The following is a 17905-nucleotide window of genomic DNA, read 5'->3' on the forward strand; positions in this document are numbered from 1 at the left end:
ATGGCGTAAACCCGGGAGGTGGAGCTTGCAGTGAGCTGAGATCCGGCCACTGCACTCCAGCCTGGGCGACAGAGCCAGACTCAGTCTCAAAAAAAAAAAAAAAAAAAAAAAAAAAAAAGAAACAAGGCATTGAAGGAATATACTTCAAAATAATAAGAGCTATCTATGACAAACCCATAGCCAACATCATACTGAATGGATAAAAGCTGGAAGCATTCCCCTTGAAAACCGGCACAAGACAAGGAACCACTCCTATTCAATATAGTACTGGAAGTCCTGGCCAGAGCAATGAGGCAGAAGGAAGAAATAAAAGGCATCCAAATAGGAAGAGAAGAAGTCAAACTATCCCTGTTTGCAGATGATATGATTCTATATCTAGAAAATCCCATAGTCTCTGCCCTAAAACTCCTTGATCTGAGAACTTCAGCAAAGTTCAGGATACAAAATTAACATACAAAAATCAATAGCATTCCTAAACACCAACAACATCTAAGCTGAGTGCCAAATCAGGAATGCAATCCCATTCACAACTGCCACAAAAAGAATACAATACCTAAGAAGCTAACCAGCAAGGTAAAAGATCCTACAAGAAGAATTACAAAACACTGCTTAAGGAAATCGGAGATGACTCAAACAAATGGAAAAAATATTCCATGCTTGTGGATAGGAAGAATCAGTATCATTAAAATGACCATACTGCCCAAAGTAACTTACATATTTAACACTACTACTATCAAACTACCAATGACATTCATTCTTCATGGAACTAGAAAAAACTATTTAAAAATTCTTATGGGCTGGGCGCAGTGGCTCACGCCTGTAGTCCTAGCACTTTGGGAGGCCAAGATGGGTGGATCCCGAGGTCAGGAGATCGAGACCATCCTGGCTAACACAGTGAAACCCCGTCTCTACTAAAAAAAATACAAAAAAATTAGCTGGGCATGGTGGCAGGCACCTGTAGTCCCAGCTACTCGAGAGGCTGAGGCAGAATGGCCTGAACCCAGAAGGTGGAGCTTGCAGCTCCAGCCTGCGCGATAGAGCGAGACCCTGTCTCAACAACAACAACAACAACTTCTTATTAAAAAACAAACAAACAACAAAAAAAAAGGGCCTGAATAGCCAAGGGACTTCTAAGCAAAAAGAACAAAGCTGGAGGCATCATATTACTCAACTTCAAACTATACTACAGGGCTGCAGTAACCAAAATAGCATGGCACCGGTACAAAAACAGACACATAGACCAATGGAACAGAAATCTGTTGAAGTGTAATTAACATAAAATAAGCACACCCATTTTAGGTGCACCTTTCAATGGGTTTTCACAAATATAATCTCACCATATTCAAGATACAGAACATTTCCATCATCCCCCAAAGTTCCTTCATGTCCCCTTGCAACAATCCCAACCCAACTCTTGGCACCAGGGAATGACTGATTTGCTTTGTGTCACTATTGATTAGTTTTACATTGTCTAGAATTTTCTATAAATGTAATCACAACAATATACTCTTTATGTCTGGTCTCTCAGCATGTTTCAGGGATTTGTCAATGTTTGTACATGTTAGTAGTTTGCTCATTTTTATTGTTGAGTATTATTCCATTCTTTTTTAAAAAACAGAGACAGGGTCTTGCTCTGTTGCTCAGGCTGGAGTACAGTGGCGCTATCATGGCTCACTGCAGCCTCAAACTCCTGGGCTCAGGCAATCTTCCTTGCCCCAGCCACCTGAGGAGCTAGGACTACAGGTGAGTGCCACCATGTCTGGCTAATTTTTTTTATTAAATTTTTTGCGGAGACAGGGTTTCACTATGTTGCTCAGGTTGGTCTCAAACTCCTGGCTTCATGAGGTCCTCCACTTCAGTCTCTCAAAGTGCTGAGACTACAGGCATGAGCCATTGTACCTGGCCTCATTGGTTTTTTTGTTTGTTTTAACTGTAGTTAGTTAATCTAGTCATCTATTGATGAATATTTGGATTGGTTGTTTCCAGTTTATGAAAATTATAAAGATGATTAAAGTCATTTATGTATATGTTTTGTAATGAACATATGTTTTCATTCTTCTTGGGTAAACACCAAGAAGTACAATTGTTTATATGTTTGACTTCATGTTTTAAAAAAATGACAACTGTTTTCAAAGTGATTGTAACATTTCACATTCTTACCAGCAATGTAGAAGAGTTCTAGTTTCAGTTACTGATTTCTAATTAAATTGCGTTTTGTTGGAGAAGCCCAGTATGTGACTTCAATCCTGCTCGATTTATTGAGACTACTTTTCATGGCCCAGCATATGATGAATGAATCTGCAATGAAAACACTGTTTAGTCTGCCATTGCAGGGTGGAGTGTTCTGTAAAAGTTAATTGGATCCAGTTAGTTGATAGCGCTGTTCAAGTGTTCTGTATTCATACCAATTTTCTGTCTGCTATTTCTACCAATCATGAAGAGAAGGTGGTGAAATATGCAACTTAAATTATGGATTTGTCTTTTTTCCCTTTCAAATTCTGTCAGTTTTTGCTTCAGGTCTTTTGAAGTTCTACAACTGGGTGCATTCACATTTAGGAATGTTATTTTTTCTTAGTGACTTGATAGTTTATCATTGTGAAATGTCCCTCCTTATGTCTGGTAATATTTCTTGTCCTAAAGTGTGTTTTGCCAGAAATGAATACAGTCAATCCACCTTTCTTATGTCTCATGTTTACCTTTTTCCATCCTTTTACTTTTAACATTCTTGTGTCTGTATAAAGTGGATTTCTTGTAGACACCAGAGAGTCAGATCTTACTACCCAATTGGATAATCTTTGATTTATAATTGGAATGTTTAATTCATATTCATTTAGTATAATTACTGATATGGTTAGGTTTAACTGTACTGTCTTGCTATTTGTTTTCTATTTATACCATACGTTTTTATTTTTTTCTTCTTTTCCTGCCTTTTTGGATTAGTTGAGTATTTTTCAATATTTCATTTTATCTTCTCCATTGGCGAATAACACTCCTTTTTTTTTTTTTAAAAAAAATGGTTGCTATAGGTTTATGGAATACGTCTTCAGTCTATCAGTGTACCTTCAAATAATATGATGCCACTCCTACAATCACATAAGTTTTCAGAACCATATACTTTCAAGGTCTTTAGGCTTTGTCTGTTCAGAACCTGAACACCTCTCAGATCTCTGGGGACTGCTCCTCTTAGTTTCCTAGTGGATGCTCTTTGCTTGGCCTCACAGTTTTACGTTGTGCATGAGCCAAAGATGCAAGAGAGCTCCCATGCGGATTTCTAGCTCCTGCTCTGTCTAGCTTACTCATCTGTGGTACCCTGCCCTAGAATTCCAGTTGCCCTCCCCCCGTCCCTACTTCTGCTCTGTGTCATCAAGGCAGCAAGGCTGCCACGCCCTGCCTGAGTTACCCTCCTGTATCACAATCTGCAAAGCAGCTTCAGAAAGAAAGCTGGGGTGAGCATGGGTCTTGCCTTGTTTCATTTCTCTTGGGGGTTACAGTTCTGCTTTGTCTGTTGTTCAGTGTCTGAAACAATTGTTTCATATATCTTATCTAGTGTCCTGCTGTTTATTGCAGTAGGGCAAGTCCAGTACCAGTTACTGCTTCATGACCAGAAGCAGTAGTCTTCTCTCATATTTGTTTTTCTTAGACCTTTATTTTTGCATTCGCTTGTACAATTTATTTTTTTTATTTATCATTGCCATATGGTTCATTAAAAATCTATGTTTATTTTCTGCTTAACAACTGCTTTACTCAGTGGGTTACATGTGCTTGCAGACATACTGCTTAGAACATTTTCAAAGCAAATATGCTGTTTGTTCAGACTTCTAATGTAAGCTCCATTATTTATTCAAGCTAGTATTCTAATATTCATTCCATTATTATTATTATTATTATTATTATTATTATTGAGATGGAGTTTTGCTCTTGTCGCCCGGGCTGGAGTGCAGTGGCGTGATCTCAACTCACTGCAGCCTCTGCCTCCTAGGTTCAAGTGATTCTCCTGCCTCAGCCTCCTGAGTAGCTGGGACTACAGGCAGCCACCACCATGCCTGGCTAATTTTTTTTGTATTTTTAGTAGAGACAAGGTTTCACCATGTTGGCCAGGCTGGTCTCAAACTCCTGACCTCAAGTGATCTGCCCGCCTCAGCCTCTTAAAGTGCTGGGATTATAGGCATAAGCCACCATGCCCAACTATCATACCCATTTAAATAGGCGAAAAGATGCTTTAGAGAGATCACACAAGGATTCAAACTCAGATAATCCGGCATCAGGGCTGAGATCTTAACTACAACATATATTAGCTTTCAGAGCAATTTTTGCCTGAATACAAGTATAATATTCATTGTTTAACAGATATACGGCCAATGTGTGTAGACATGACGGAAGGCCCAGTTTTGAATATGGGTTGAAATGTGTTTCTAACCCTTTCCATTAACACTAGAAAGGGTTGTCTGAGAGACAGTGTGAAGACTATCCTGGAAATGTTTCATAATAGAATTGCTTATATCCTACCCAGGAAAGTGAAGGTAAAATGAAGTCACTTCACTTCTATGTGGTCCATGGCAAAGTGATAATCATTTTGCAGATGTTCTTGGCTGCACAGAGCTTTTATGCATGGTATTTCTCTTACTTCCTAAACACATGGGATATTTGAACCTGACAAATTAGCAGTCTTTTCTTATTTTTTTAATTAGAAGCCTGTTTTCATCGCTGTCTTTTGTTTCGTTTTGTTTTGAGACATTGTCTCACTCTGTCACCCAGGCCTGGAGAGCAGTGGCACGATCACGGCTCACTGCAGCCTTGATCTCCCTGGGCTCAAGTGATCCTCCTGCCTCAGCCTCCTGAGTAGCTGGGATAACAGGTCTACAGCTGCAGGCCACCATGCCTCGCTAATTTTTGTTTTTTTTTGTAGGCAGGGTCTCAATATGTTGCCCAGGCTGGTTTCAAACGCCTGGGCTCAAGCGATCTGCCTGCCTTGGCCTCCCAAAATGCTAGGATTACAGGCGTGAACCACCCCACCCAGCCTTCATTGTTATTTTTATTTTATTTATTTTTTTTGAGACGGAGTTTTGCTCTTGTTGACCAGGCTGGAGTGCAATGGCGTGATCTTGGCTCACTGCAACCTCCACCTCCCAGGTTCAAGCGATTCTCTGCCTCAGCCTCCTGAATAGCTGGGACTACAGGCACACGCCACCACACCTGGCTAATTTTTGTGTTTTTAGTAGAGATGGGGTTTCACCAATTTGGCCAGGATGGTCTCGATCTCCTGACCTCATGACCCACCTGCCTCAGCCTCCCAGAGTGCTGGGATTACAGGTGTGAGCCACCGCACCCGTCCTCATTGCACATTGCTATTTTTCTATCATAACAGCAGGTTAATACTTTGACATGTTAATCTTTTTTTTTTGAGATAGAGAGTTGCTCTGTCACCAGGCTGGAGCGCAATGGCGTGATCTCGGCTCACTGCAACCTCCCATCTCCTGGGTCCAAGTGATTCTCTGGTCTCAGCCTCCCGAGTAGCTAGGATTGCAGGCACGCACCACCATGCCCGGCTAATTTTTGTATTTTTAGTAGAGACAGGGTTTCTCCATGTTGGCCAGGCTGGTCTCGAACTCCTGACCTCAGATGATGCACACGCCTCAGCCTCCCAAAGTGCCGGGATTACAGGCATGAGCCACTGCGCCCGGCCTGACATGTTAATATTTTAAAATGAAGAACAAAACAGCTAACCTAAGAAAAACAACTAGCAGGCACCCAAGGGCATCTCAGGATGAAAAATCTGTGGCTGAACAATTCAATCTACATCATAGCCACTGAGAACAATATTAATTTCTCAATTAGTAGCAAGAGCAGAGAGATCATGAACAGATAAAGCTGAGTAGAAAATTGCTAAAACATTTTGAGACATGCTAGCATAAAAGCTTCTTGTAAGTACAGCATGCTTATTCAGTGTAACTAAAACAATATTTGTTAGAAATTATAAAGGTAAGGAGGCTGGGCATGGTGGCTCATGCATGTAATCTCAGAACTTTCAGAAGCCGAGGCAGGAGGATTGCTTGAGGTCAGGAATTCGAGACTAGCTTGGGAAACATAGTGAGACCCTATCTCTACAAAAATAAAAATAAAAATAAAAATAATTACCTGGGTGTGGTGGCACAAACCAGTAGTCCCAGCTACTTGGGAAGCTGAGGCAGGAGGATCACTTGAGCCCAGGGATTTCAGGCTGCAGTGATCCATGACTGCACCACCGTACTCCAGTATGGGTGACAGAGTAAGACCCTGTTTCTTTTTTTTTGAGACTGAGTTTCACTCTTGTTGCCCAGGTTGGAGTGCAATGGCACAACCTCAGCTTACCGCAACCTCTATGTCCCGGATTCAAGCAATTCTCCCACCTCAGCCTTCTGAGTAGCTGGGATTACAGGCATGCGCCACGACACCTGGCTAATTTTGTATTTTTAGTAGAGATGGGGTTTCTCCATGTTGATCAGGTTGGTCTCGAACTCCTGACTTCAGGTAATTCTCCCGCCTCGGCCTACCAAAGTGCTGGGATTACAGGCAAAACACCCTGTTTCTTAAAAAGAAAGAGGAAAGAAGGCCAGGAGCGGTGACTCGTGCCTGTAATCCCAGCACTTTGGGAGGCTGAGGTGGGCGTATCACCTGAGGTCAGGAGTTCGAGACCAGCCTGACCAACATGGAGAAACTCCATCTCTACTAAAAACACAAAATTAGCTGGACGTGGTGGCACATGCCTGTAATCCCAGCTACTCGGGAGGCTGAGGCAAGAGAATCCCTTGAACCTCGGAGGTGGAGGTTGCGGTGAGCCAAGATCGCGCCATTGCACTCCAGCCTGGGCGACAACAGTGAAACTCTGTCTCAAAAAAAAAAAAAAAGAGGGAAGGAAGGAAGGAAAGAAGGAAAAGAGGAAGGAAGAAAGGAAGGAAAAGAGGAAGGAAGGAAGGAAGGAAGGAAGGAAGGAAGGAAAGAAAGGTAGGTACATGTCAAATAGAAAAAAACCTAGTCTTTCAAATTTTCCTAATAGGTTAAAAGACAAACAAGAGCACAGATTATGATGTGGGGAAGAGACTAGGTTCCACCACTCTTTACTCACCCATCATAGCCTGGAATTAGAGCCAATTAGGAAGAAAGGAAAGACCATTCCTGATACCTACTGGGTGCTAGCCACATGCTCCAGTTTCTTGTCTCCTGCACCCGTGGACGGGCTTCTGGAAAGCACCGACCCCTCTTCCTCTTTTAGTACCTTCACAGCTCCTGCACATGGGGTAGCTCAGCACAGGTTTGCTCAGTTCAGGTGACAGGTAGGTTAGAAATGGATTGGGAAAGGTGTTGAAAGTAAGGCTGAGGAAGTTACAATTTATAATCTAATAAGAGCCATTGTAAATTCTTGAAAAGGCTTTTTTCTTCTTTTTTTTTTTAATTATTATACTTTAAGTTCTAGGGTACATGTGCACAACCTGCAGGTTTGTTACATATGTATACATGTGCCATATTAGTGTGCTGCACCCATTAACTCGTCATTTACATTAGGTATATCTCCTAATGCTATCCCTCCCCCCCACCCACCCCATGACATGCCCTGGTGTGTGATGTTCCCCTTCCTGTGTCCAAGTGTTCTCATTGTTCGATTCACATCTATGAGTGAGAACATGCAGTGTTTGGTTTTCTGTCCTTGTGATAGTTTGCTCAGAATGATGGTTTCCAGCTTCATCCATGTCCCTACAAAGGACATGAACTCATCCTTTTCTATGGCTGCACAGTACTCCATGGTGTATATGTGCCACATTTTCTTAATCCAGTCTATCATTGATGGACATTTGGGTTGGTTCCAAGTCTTTGCTATTGTGAATAGTGCCGCAATATTCTTTTAATTAAAAGTGGTTTTGTTAGCATATTGCAGGTTTTCTGAGCCACAGTACTATTGGCATGTGCAGCTAGATCATTTTTGTTTTGGGGGGCTGTCCTGTGCCTTGTAGGATGTTTAGCAGAATCCCTGGCCTGTACCCACTAGATGCCAGTGGCATCCCCTAGTTGCAACAACCAAAAATGTCTCCCTGGGGGCAAAATTGCCCAGGTTGAGAACCACTAGAGTGTTAGGGGGAGTGCTGAGCCTCAAGACAGGGGAGATCAGAGGAAGAAGAGCCAAAAAAAGTGGGTGGATGGAAGAGACACTAATTCAAGTGTGGTCTAAGAGTAGTGACTCTCATCACTGTTGCTGTGTTACATAGTATTTAGGAGCCTAATATACAAGTGTCATGTAGTATTGGACTAAAAATCTACAGGAACAATTCATGAGGCATTCCCGTTTGTCTCTTTTGGAAAAATATAAAACCTGACATTGCTTGGAGAAAACTGGAGCCAGACTTGTCAGGAAAATGTTATGGCCAGGTGTCCTTTTGCCCGAAGACATTTATCCTTTATGTAACTGGCAATACCAAAAAGTAAATGTGCTTTCTAATGAAAATTGTCATTTTATGTTTACAAAGCTTTTGGTTTATTGTGCAAGAGAAAAATTTCCTACAGTTAATGCTGTAGTTCCCCCCTGCTAAGGAGTAAATTGTAAAAATACATGCTGTTACTCTTTGAAATGCGGAGTGATGTTCCTTAAAGTCTAGAGGATGTTACATGAAATCAGCTTCAACACAGGCTTGAGGGGACAGGAACATGAAATATATATTACATGCAAACACTTTGGTTTTAGAAATCTGCACGTTTATTCCAATGGCATCAGCTGATACTGTGTTCACTGTAACCTAGCAATGTCACAGCAGCATCTGGGGGCATATAATCATGTCAGAGTTGCTGTTTACCCAGTTAAATGAGACAAAGATTAGGTAAGATTTGTGCTACTTATGATTCAATGCCATGGCTTCATCTTCCTAATCCTCCCTATTTTTGCCCCTGCAAGAAAGAAAGAACAGTTCTAATATCTTCTTGTTTCTGAGTATTGATGATTGGGATATGTGGATACTTCTGGGTAGATGTCCATTTGGAAAAGATGCTTGCTGAGTGCCCTTTGTACTGACAATGGTGGAAGAAATTTCCTGACTGGGATCTGGCTCTTGATATATGATTCTTAGAGGTAATGTCCCTGTGGATGGTGCTGCCAGTCTGGCCCCTTGTAAGACTTCACAGATAGGCTTGGGATCATTAGAGTGGGTTTCGTTTCTATCATAGAAGGAGTTGATAAAAGGTGCAGGAAATCTACTCCTATTTTCCAAAGTTAGTTTCCAGTATAGTAACACATCCTGTGTAATTTTGTACTTAAAATTCATCTTTCATATGCCTTTTTTTTTTTTTTTTTTTTTTTTTTGAGACAGAGTCTCACTCTGTCGCCCAGCCTGGAGTGCAATGGTGCAATCTCGGCTCACTGCAGCCTCCACCTCTCAGGTTCAAGTGATTCTCCTGCCTCAGCCTCCCGAGTAGCTGGGATTACAGGCACACGCCACCACACTTGGCTACTTTTTGTATATTTAGTAGAGACGGGGTTTCACCATGTTGGCCAAGTTGGTCTCAAACTCCTGACCTCAAGTGATCCACCTGCCTTGGCCTCCCAAAGTGCTGGGATTACAGGTGTGAGCCACCGTGCCTGGCCAACCATCTTGGATTTGTCATTCAGCACAGCATGGAAGTTGGTGCCAGGCATCCTGCTTCTTTGTACAATATTTCCATCTCCTAGGATCATGCCACGTGAGGGAGGCCTGCCTGGGTTTCCACCAGCCCCTTCCCTGGCTTTTGGTCCATTCCAGCTTCTCTGAGCAGAACTCTGTCCATGCTTGGGGGACCAAGAAGGCACAAGGGCAAACACACACATGAATGAAGGTTGTGGGTTATTTAGCATGAAGCAAGCATCATGGCAGAAGCTGTTTGGGAAGAGGTGGTCTCTGTGGTGCTCCCCAGTCTCTTCACTGTTCTCACCCCTTCTCCCACATGCCGTCTCCCCCCACTTCCCCTTCTTTTCCTTTTCTTTCTTTCCTCCTTCATTTTCTACATGGCATAACAACCTTCAGGTAGCAAAACATCTGCTAGGAGTCATCCTGGCTTTTGTGTGTAAATCTGGTTCTATTTAGGATGCTCTTTAAAGAAAGTTTTATCTTAGGGGGCCAGGAGGATGGCAGGAGTGCTGTCTTAAATAGCCTTAGAGCAGCATGTCCAGGAGCCCAGGCATCTGCTAGAAAAGCATGTGTAGCTGCAAAAGATAAGCATTTCCATCAGTCAGGGAATCAGTGAGTAAGTTTTCTACTACTCACCTGAGTGTGTAGTCCCGCACCCTAGGAAGCAGTACACGGCAACCACCTCGCTGCTGGGCTGGGCTGCAGTGCCTCAGTGCTGCTGCTCACTAGCCTTGTGCCCTCAGGTAACACGCTGGCAACCTGGGCCTCTGCTTCCTGATTCATAACTCAGGGATGACGACGGCAAGCTCCCTCATCAGGCTGTGATGCAGGTTAAGCGAGTTTATAAAATTAAAATGCTGGCTCACAGCCCACATTCAAGAAATGTCAGCTGTAATAATATCATGATCCTTGTCCTCAAGGAACTTGAAAACTAGTTAGACAGAGGGAACAACACATGTGAAAGAATTACAAAAAAAGAGTCAGCCTGGGTGTGGCAGCTCACGCGCATAAACGACATGGAGTTTAAAGAAGAATGAAATGTTTCAGCATCGCAGCGGTCAGATAGTGTTAGGAGAGGACGGAGATTATGTTAGAGCTTGCAAGTTGTTAAGCCAACAAACATTAAGCACCTATTCCTGTGACTCACTCACCCAACTGAGTGTTTGCCATATGACATTGATTTTGCCAATCACGTTTTGCTAATCCTAAAACGAGGCACAATTAAGATCTTTGTGCTAGGTTCTGGGCTAAATAACCTTCCATGCATGATGCCGTTTCATCCTTTCAACGAAGCTGGAACACGGAAATTTTTTTTTTTTTTTGAGATGGAGTCTCACTCTGCTGCCCAGGCTGGAGTGCAATGGTGTGATCTTGGCTCACTGCAACCTCCGCCTCCCGGGTTCAAGTGATTCTCCTGCCTCAGCCTCCTGACTAGCTGGGATTACAGGCGGCCACCACGTCCAGCTAATTTTTGTATTTTAGTAGAGATGGGGTTTCACTATGCTGGGCAGGCTGGTCTGGAACTCCTGACCTCAAGTGATCCACCCGCCTTGGCCTCCCAAAGTGCTGGAATTACAGGCATGAGCCATTGTGCCTGGTCGAGGTAGTAATAATTTTATGGACAAAGAAATTGAGGTTTTGGAGCTGTTAGCTTGTCTAAGATCAAAGCACTAACACATGGCAGAGCTTAGAATGGAGCAGGGTCAAAGATTGCCTGATGGCAGAGCACGCAAAAGAGGAGGAGGTGGGAGGCTGGGCACAGTGGCTCATGCATGCCAGTGATCCCAGCACTTTGGGAGGTCAAGGTGGGAGGATCGCCTGATCCCAGGAGTTCAAGACCAGCTTGAGCAACACAGTGAGACTCCATCTCAACTGAAAAGTAAAAAATAGCTGGGCATGGTGACATGCACCTGTAGTCCTGGCTACTTGGGAGGCTGAGGCGGGAGGATCATTTGAGCCTGACAGTTTGAGGCTGCAGTGAGCTATGATCGTGTCACTGCACTCTAGCCTGTGTGACGGAGCGAGCCCATGGGGAGGAAGGAAAAGGAGTGTGTGAGGTGTGAGAGTCTGGACAGAGAGGGAGACCAGAAGAGGTGTGGAGGGTAGGGACCCAATGAAGTCAATATTCTAGTGGGAACAGGGCATCTGTGGGGGAACCTGAGTGACATACATAATGTGAGACTAATGGGCTACTGGCAGATGAGAGCTCATTTCAACTTGAGAAAAGGCAGCCAGGCAAAAGGAAGTAGCAGCCATGCAGATGTGACCTGGTGAAGGCTCAGAGTCGGGGCAAAAAGAACAAAAAGGAAACTGTGAAGTCTAGGGGACCCCTTGAAGGCAATATTGACAGGTGTCTGTACCTGTGACAGCTTGGATGATGATGGTCAGTGAGAGAGGGAGGGTGAGAGTGATCTCAGAGTCCTTGCCTCAGCAGTCCTGAAAACAGTGATCTTCAACCAGGCCAGGAAAACAGGGAAGGTGGGTGGGGAAGGAGGTGCTGTTTTACACACATTAAACTTAGGGGAACGTGTGGGAATCCTGTAAACATTTGGACAGACAAAGACTGGGGTATATGGGGGAGGCCAAACCTGGAGACAAAGATTTGAGAATCAGCCATACAGAGGGAAAGGCTACATCTCCAAGGCAGTGGTTCACGGACAAAGGAAAAGTGGCCACAAAGGGAAAAGAGCGATTGGTTTGGATGGTTACAGGAAAATCAGGAAAACAGAAACAGTGTCTCAAGGAAGAATATAGCCCTCCACAAGAGATAGGTCAGCAACCACTCAGGTCCTATGAAGAAGCAGACTCGGACTCAGTGGACTGTGAGGGTGGAGGAATTCCCCACCTGCCTCTGGGTGATGGAGAATCTACCTGGGAGGCTTGGGGATGACAGATGGAGGGGAAGAGCAGTGGGTTTTTGTTTTTTATCATAGAGACAGAATCTTGGTGTCACCCAGGCTGAAGTGCAATGGCACCATCAAAGCTCTCTGCAGCCTCAAACTCCTGCTCTCAAGATACTTCTGCCTCACTCTCCCAAGTAGCTGGGACTGCAGGCACACACCACCATGCCCAGTTAATTTTTGAATTTTCTGTAGAGATGAGGTCTCACTATGTTGCTTAGGCTGGTCTCGAACTCCTCGGCTCAAGCGATTCTCCTGTCTTAGCCTCCCAAAGTGATGAGATTGCCGGCATGAGTCACTGTGCTCAACCTCCAAGTCTTTGTTAAAAACTGATTTTTTATTGATACATGACAGTTATACATATTTCTGGAGTACATGTGTTATTTATTTATTTATTTAGAGACAGAGTTTCACTCTGTCGCCCAGGCTGGAGTGTAATGGTGTGATCTCTACCAGCTAATTTTTGTGTTTTTAGTAGAGACAGGGTTTCACCATGTTGCCCAGGCTGGTCTCAAACTCCTGACGTCAGGTGATCTGCCTGCCTCGGCCTCCCAAAGTGCTGAAATTACAGGCATGAACCACAGTGCCTGGCCAATAAGAGAGTGTCTGAATTTTGGATTCAGTGCAGGGGTGATTCAGACCACTTGAATTAAAAGCTCTTCATTCGGGTAAATGAAGCCTCAAACGTCTCATCCCATGGCCTCTATGGTGATTGAAATCGTGACCTTAGTGTTGTTAGCACCATGCTCTAACCAACCGAGCTAACAGGCCACACGTGATATTTACATAGATGCATATAATGTGTAACGATTAAATCAGAATATTAGGATATCCATCCCCTCAAACACTTACCATTTCTTTGTGCTAGGCACATTTCAAATCTTCTAGCTATTTTGAAATATACAATAAACTACTATTAACTGCAGTCATCCTACTGTACTAGCAAACGCTAGAACTTATTCTAACTGTATTTTTATACCGATTAACCTCTCCTCATCTCCCCTTTCCTCTACCCTTCCCAGCTTCTGGGAAACACTTTTTTTTTTTTTTTTTGAGACAGGGTCTCGTTCTGTCGCCAGGCTGGAATGCAGTGGCACAATCTCTGCTCACTGCAAGCTTCGCCTCCTGGGTTCATGCCATTCTCCTGCCTCAGCCTCCCGAGTAGCTGGAACTACAGGCACCCGCCACCACGCCTGGCTAATTTTTTCTATTTTTTAGTAGAGATGGGGTTTCACCATGTTAGCCAGGATGGTCTGGATCTCCTGACCTTGTGATCCGCCTGCCTCGGCCTCCCAAAGTGCTGGGATTACAAGTGTGAGCCACCGTGCCCGGCCAGGAACCACCATTCTTTTCTCTACCTCCATGAGATAAACTGTTTAAGTTTCCCACATATTAGAGAGATCTTGTGGTATTTATCTTTCTGTACCTGGCTTATTTCAATTCACATAATGTCCTCCAGGTCCATCCATGTTGCTGCAAATGACAAGATTTCATCCTTTTTTATGGCTGAATAGTAGTCCACCATGTATATGTACCACATTTTCTTTATCCATTCATTGGCTGATAAGGCACTGGGGTTGATATTTTGGCTGTTGTGAATCGTGCTCCAATAAACATACGAGTGCAGGTACCTCTTTGATATGCTTATTTCTTTTGGATATATACCTAGCAGTGTGCTTGCTAGATCAAAGGTAGTTCTGATTTGTAATTTTTTGAGGAAACTTCATATAGTTTTCCACGGCTGTATTAATTCACATTCTCACCAACAGTGTATATCCCCTTTCCCTTTATCCTCAACAGGATTTGTTATTTTTTGTCTTTTTGTCAATAGTCATTGTAACTGAGGTGTGGTTTTGCTTTGCATTTCCCTGATGATGAGTGATGCTGAGCATTTTTCATACAAATGTTGGTCATTTGTGTGTCTTCTCCAAGCTTTTTTGATTGCTTAGCCTTTGTAGTGTGATTGCTTTTTGAGCACTGTCTTAATATATGTATAGTTTTAAATTATACATACACACTACTATGATTAGCTAATACCTCAAGGTATATTATTCACCAGGGTGAGTTCACTATTAAAAACAGATGATTGGCTAGGAATGGTGGCTCATGCCTGTAATCCTAGTACTTTGGGAGACTGAGGCAGGAGGATTGCTTGAGTCCAGGAGTTCGAGACCAGCCTAGGCAACATGGTGAAACCCTGTCTCAACAAAACAAAACAAGAGGACTGGAAGTCACAGTGGCTCATGTCTATCATCTCAACACTTTGGGAGGCTGAGGCAGGAGGATTGCTTGAGGCCAGGAGTTGGAAACCAGGCTGGTCAACATAGCCAGATCCTGTCTCTACAAAAGCAAAATAACTAAAGTTAGCTAGACATCGTGGTGCGTGCCTGTAGTCCCAGCTACTTGAGAGGCTGAGGGAGGAGGATCCTTTGAGCCCAGGAGTTCGAGGCTGCAGTGAGCTATGACTGCACCACTGCACTCTAGCCTGGGCCACAGATCAAGACCGTCTCGATTAACAAAACAAAAAACAGAGGATATAATTTTATATTTCAAATGTTCTTGATAATTAAAAACTTATTTTTGGTTGAGTGCAGTGGCCCATGCCTATAATCCCAGCACTGTGGGAGGCTGAGGCAGGTGGATCACCTGAGCCCAGGAGTTCAAGACCAGTGTGGGCAACATGGCCAGACCATCTCTACAAAAAATAGAGAAATTAGCTAGGCATGGTGGCATGTGCGTTCAGTCCCAGCTACTTGGGAGGATCACTTGAGCCCAGGGAGGTCGAGGCTGCAGTGATCCAAGATTGTGCCACTGCACTCCAGCCTGGGCAACAGAGGGAGACCCCATCCCCCCCACAAAAAAATTTTTTTTGGCTGGGTGTTGTGGCTCATGCCTGTAATCCCAACACTTTGGGAGGTTAAGGTGGGAGGACTGCTTAAGCACAGGAGTTCAAGACCAGCCTGGGACACCTCCTCTCTACAAAAAGTTTAAAAATTAGCCAAGCGTGGTGGTGTGTGCCTGTGGTCCCAGCTACTTGAGAGGTTGAAGTGGGAGGATGGCTTTGAGTTCAGGAGTTTGTGGCCACAGTGAGCTGTGATTGTGCCACTGCACTCCAGCCTGGGCAACAGAGCAAGACTATCTAAAAAAATTTTTTTGTTTGGTTCCTTCTTGTTAGAATCAATTATATTGCCATTATGTTTACCTTCCACTTGACTAAGGGTTTGTTTAGTAAAGCTATGTAAGATAATTCATATTGGCCGGGCACGGTGGCTCATGCCTGTAATCCCAGCACTTTGGGAGGTAGAGGTGGGCAGAACACAAGGTCAGGAGATCAAGACAATCCTGGCTAACACAGTGAAACTCCATCTCTACTAAAAATACAAAAACAAAATTAGCTGGGTGTGGTAGCGGGTGCCTGTAGTCCCAGCTACTCAGGAGGCTGAGGCAGGAGAATGGCGTGAACCCGGGAGGCGGAGCTTGCAGTGAGCCGAGATCGCGCCACTGCACTCCAGCCTGGGTGACAGAGCAAGATTCCGTCTCAGAAAAAAAAAAAAAAAAATTCATATGAATTAGGTACTTGTAAACCCGTCTGTGCAAACTAATGCATGTGGACACCACATCCTTCTCACTATGGTGCCCTCACACCCAATTCAGGGCACCACATGCATCATTCCTGACCCATGGCTGTCTAATGTAGTACGATGTGAGGGTACCAGGCCATTTTCCCTCTTTTGTGACAATATAAAGCATAGATTTTACGTCCTAGTAGACCATCTTATCCTGGGGTATGTGCATCTGCCCCCCATCTGGTAGAACACATCTTTAGAGAGCACTATGTTGAGGAAATGGGAGAATTACACTTATCATCCCAATAGGGTATTCCTTTTTACTTTTTATTTTTTTTTTAAGAGTTGGGGTCTTGTTCTGTTGCCCTTGCTGGAATTCAGTGGTGTGATTATGGCTCTCTGTAGCCTCAAACTCCTACGCTCAAGCCATCCTCCTGCCTTGCCTCCCAAAATGCCAGGATTACAGGTATGAGTCAATGCTCCCAGCCTCTTTCCTTTAGCTTAGCTCTTAGGCTTTTTCCTATGATTCCTTACCACCTTTCCTTCTAGGCATTGTAGGTCATTAAAAGTGCCTTGGACTGGGAATCAGGAGATGTGGTCTTAGCTGTCTCTTTGCTTCCAACTTGCATACAACCACCTAGGGCCAGTTCCTTTACCTTTCCCACACCTCAATTTCCTATAGTCCAGGGATGATAATCCATTTCACATGATCCTGAAACGGCTGCGGCTAGCTCACGTGGACTCGTGTTTGAAAGTGTGGCAAAAACTGGAAACCGTCAAAGGCCAAAGACTGGTTTCATGATAACTGTCTTTTCAGTCTCATCTCTGGGGACATATAGATTCCACATAGTATACCATTTTCACAAATTTCTTTACATTGCAGCAAATTATTTGATTGTGAAGTATTTGTTTTATTTATATTAAGGCACTGAAGTAGGATGTGCAGGTAGAGCTGCATTGCTTGTTAGCTGGTGACACTTACAGATTCCTTTGGGTCTCTTTGCCCATGTAACTGTCACTTCCCCGAGTTTGCGTCTGTTTCAGGTTCTCGGCAACAAGCACTTTTTCATTGTCAACGAAGTCCCGTGCCTATCCCTGCTGCTGGACTGAGGCACAGGAGCCTCCAGGTGGTTTACCTTGCTCTAGGCTCTACTCAGTGTGCCCAAGCCCAATCTACAGAACCATCCAGTCAACTCAAAGTGGGGAGAGACCACAACACCACACAACTGGCTCTGCATAAATTACTAAGATTAAAAGTAAATGGCCAGACACGGTGGCTCATGCCTGTAATCCTACCACTTTGGGAGGCTGAGGCAGGTGAACCGCTTGAGTCCAGGAGTTTGAGACCAGCCGGGGCAACATGTTGAAACACCGTCTCTACCAAAAAAGATAAAAAAAAAAACTAGCCTGGTGTGATGATGCTTTCCTGCAATCTCAGCTACTCAGGAGGCTGAGGTGGGAGGATCACTTCAGCCTGGGAGGGGGAGGTTGCAGAAAGTCGTGATTGCACCACTGCACTCTAGCCTGGGTGATAAAGAGAGACGTCATCTCGGGAAAAAAAAAATAAAAGTAAAAAACTGGTTATTTTTTGTGGGGCTGGAAACATTTAATTTTGTTTTCTAATTATGAAACATTCATCATAGCAAATTGGAAAGACAAACAGAAGAAGAAAAAAAAATGAGCTGTAATCCTAATCTCATATTTTGGTGTCAATAGTCCTCATTCTCCCTTTATGGTAATTAGATCACACTCATAGTAGTCTGTTCTCTCGCTGCTGGTAAAGACATACTCGAGACTGGGTAATTTATAAACAAAA

The 17905-nt window shown here is 43.8% G+C and overlaps 1 long non-coding RNA gene across 1 annotated transcript in view; it reads right to left on the reverse strand.

Annotated features, from left to right (window-relative positions):
• Positions 1 to 10062: 10062 nt before the first annotated feature.
• LOC141407666 (uncharacterized) overlaps positions 10063 to 17905 on the reverse strand; it is a 29453-nt gene continuing 21610 nt past the window's right edge. The window contains exon 3 of the long non-coding RNA XR_012417579.1: positions 10063 to 10198. This is a non-coding gene — a long non-coding RNA (uncharacterized lncRNA). The remainder of the gene's footprint in view (positions 10199 to 17905) is intronic.

Source organism: Macaca fascicularis, chromosome 9 (assembly GCF_037993035.2).
Source record: "Macaca fascicularis isolate 582-1 chromosome 9, T2T-MFA8v1.1".
Lineage (NCBI taxonomy): Eukaryota > Metazoa > Chordata > Mammalia > Primates > Cercopithecidae > Macaca > Macaca fascicularis.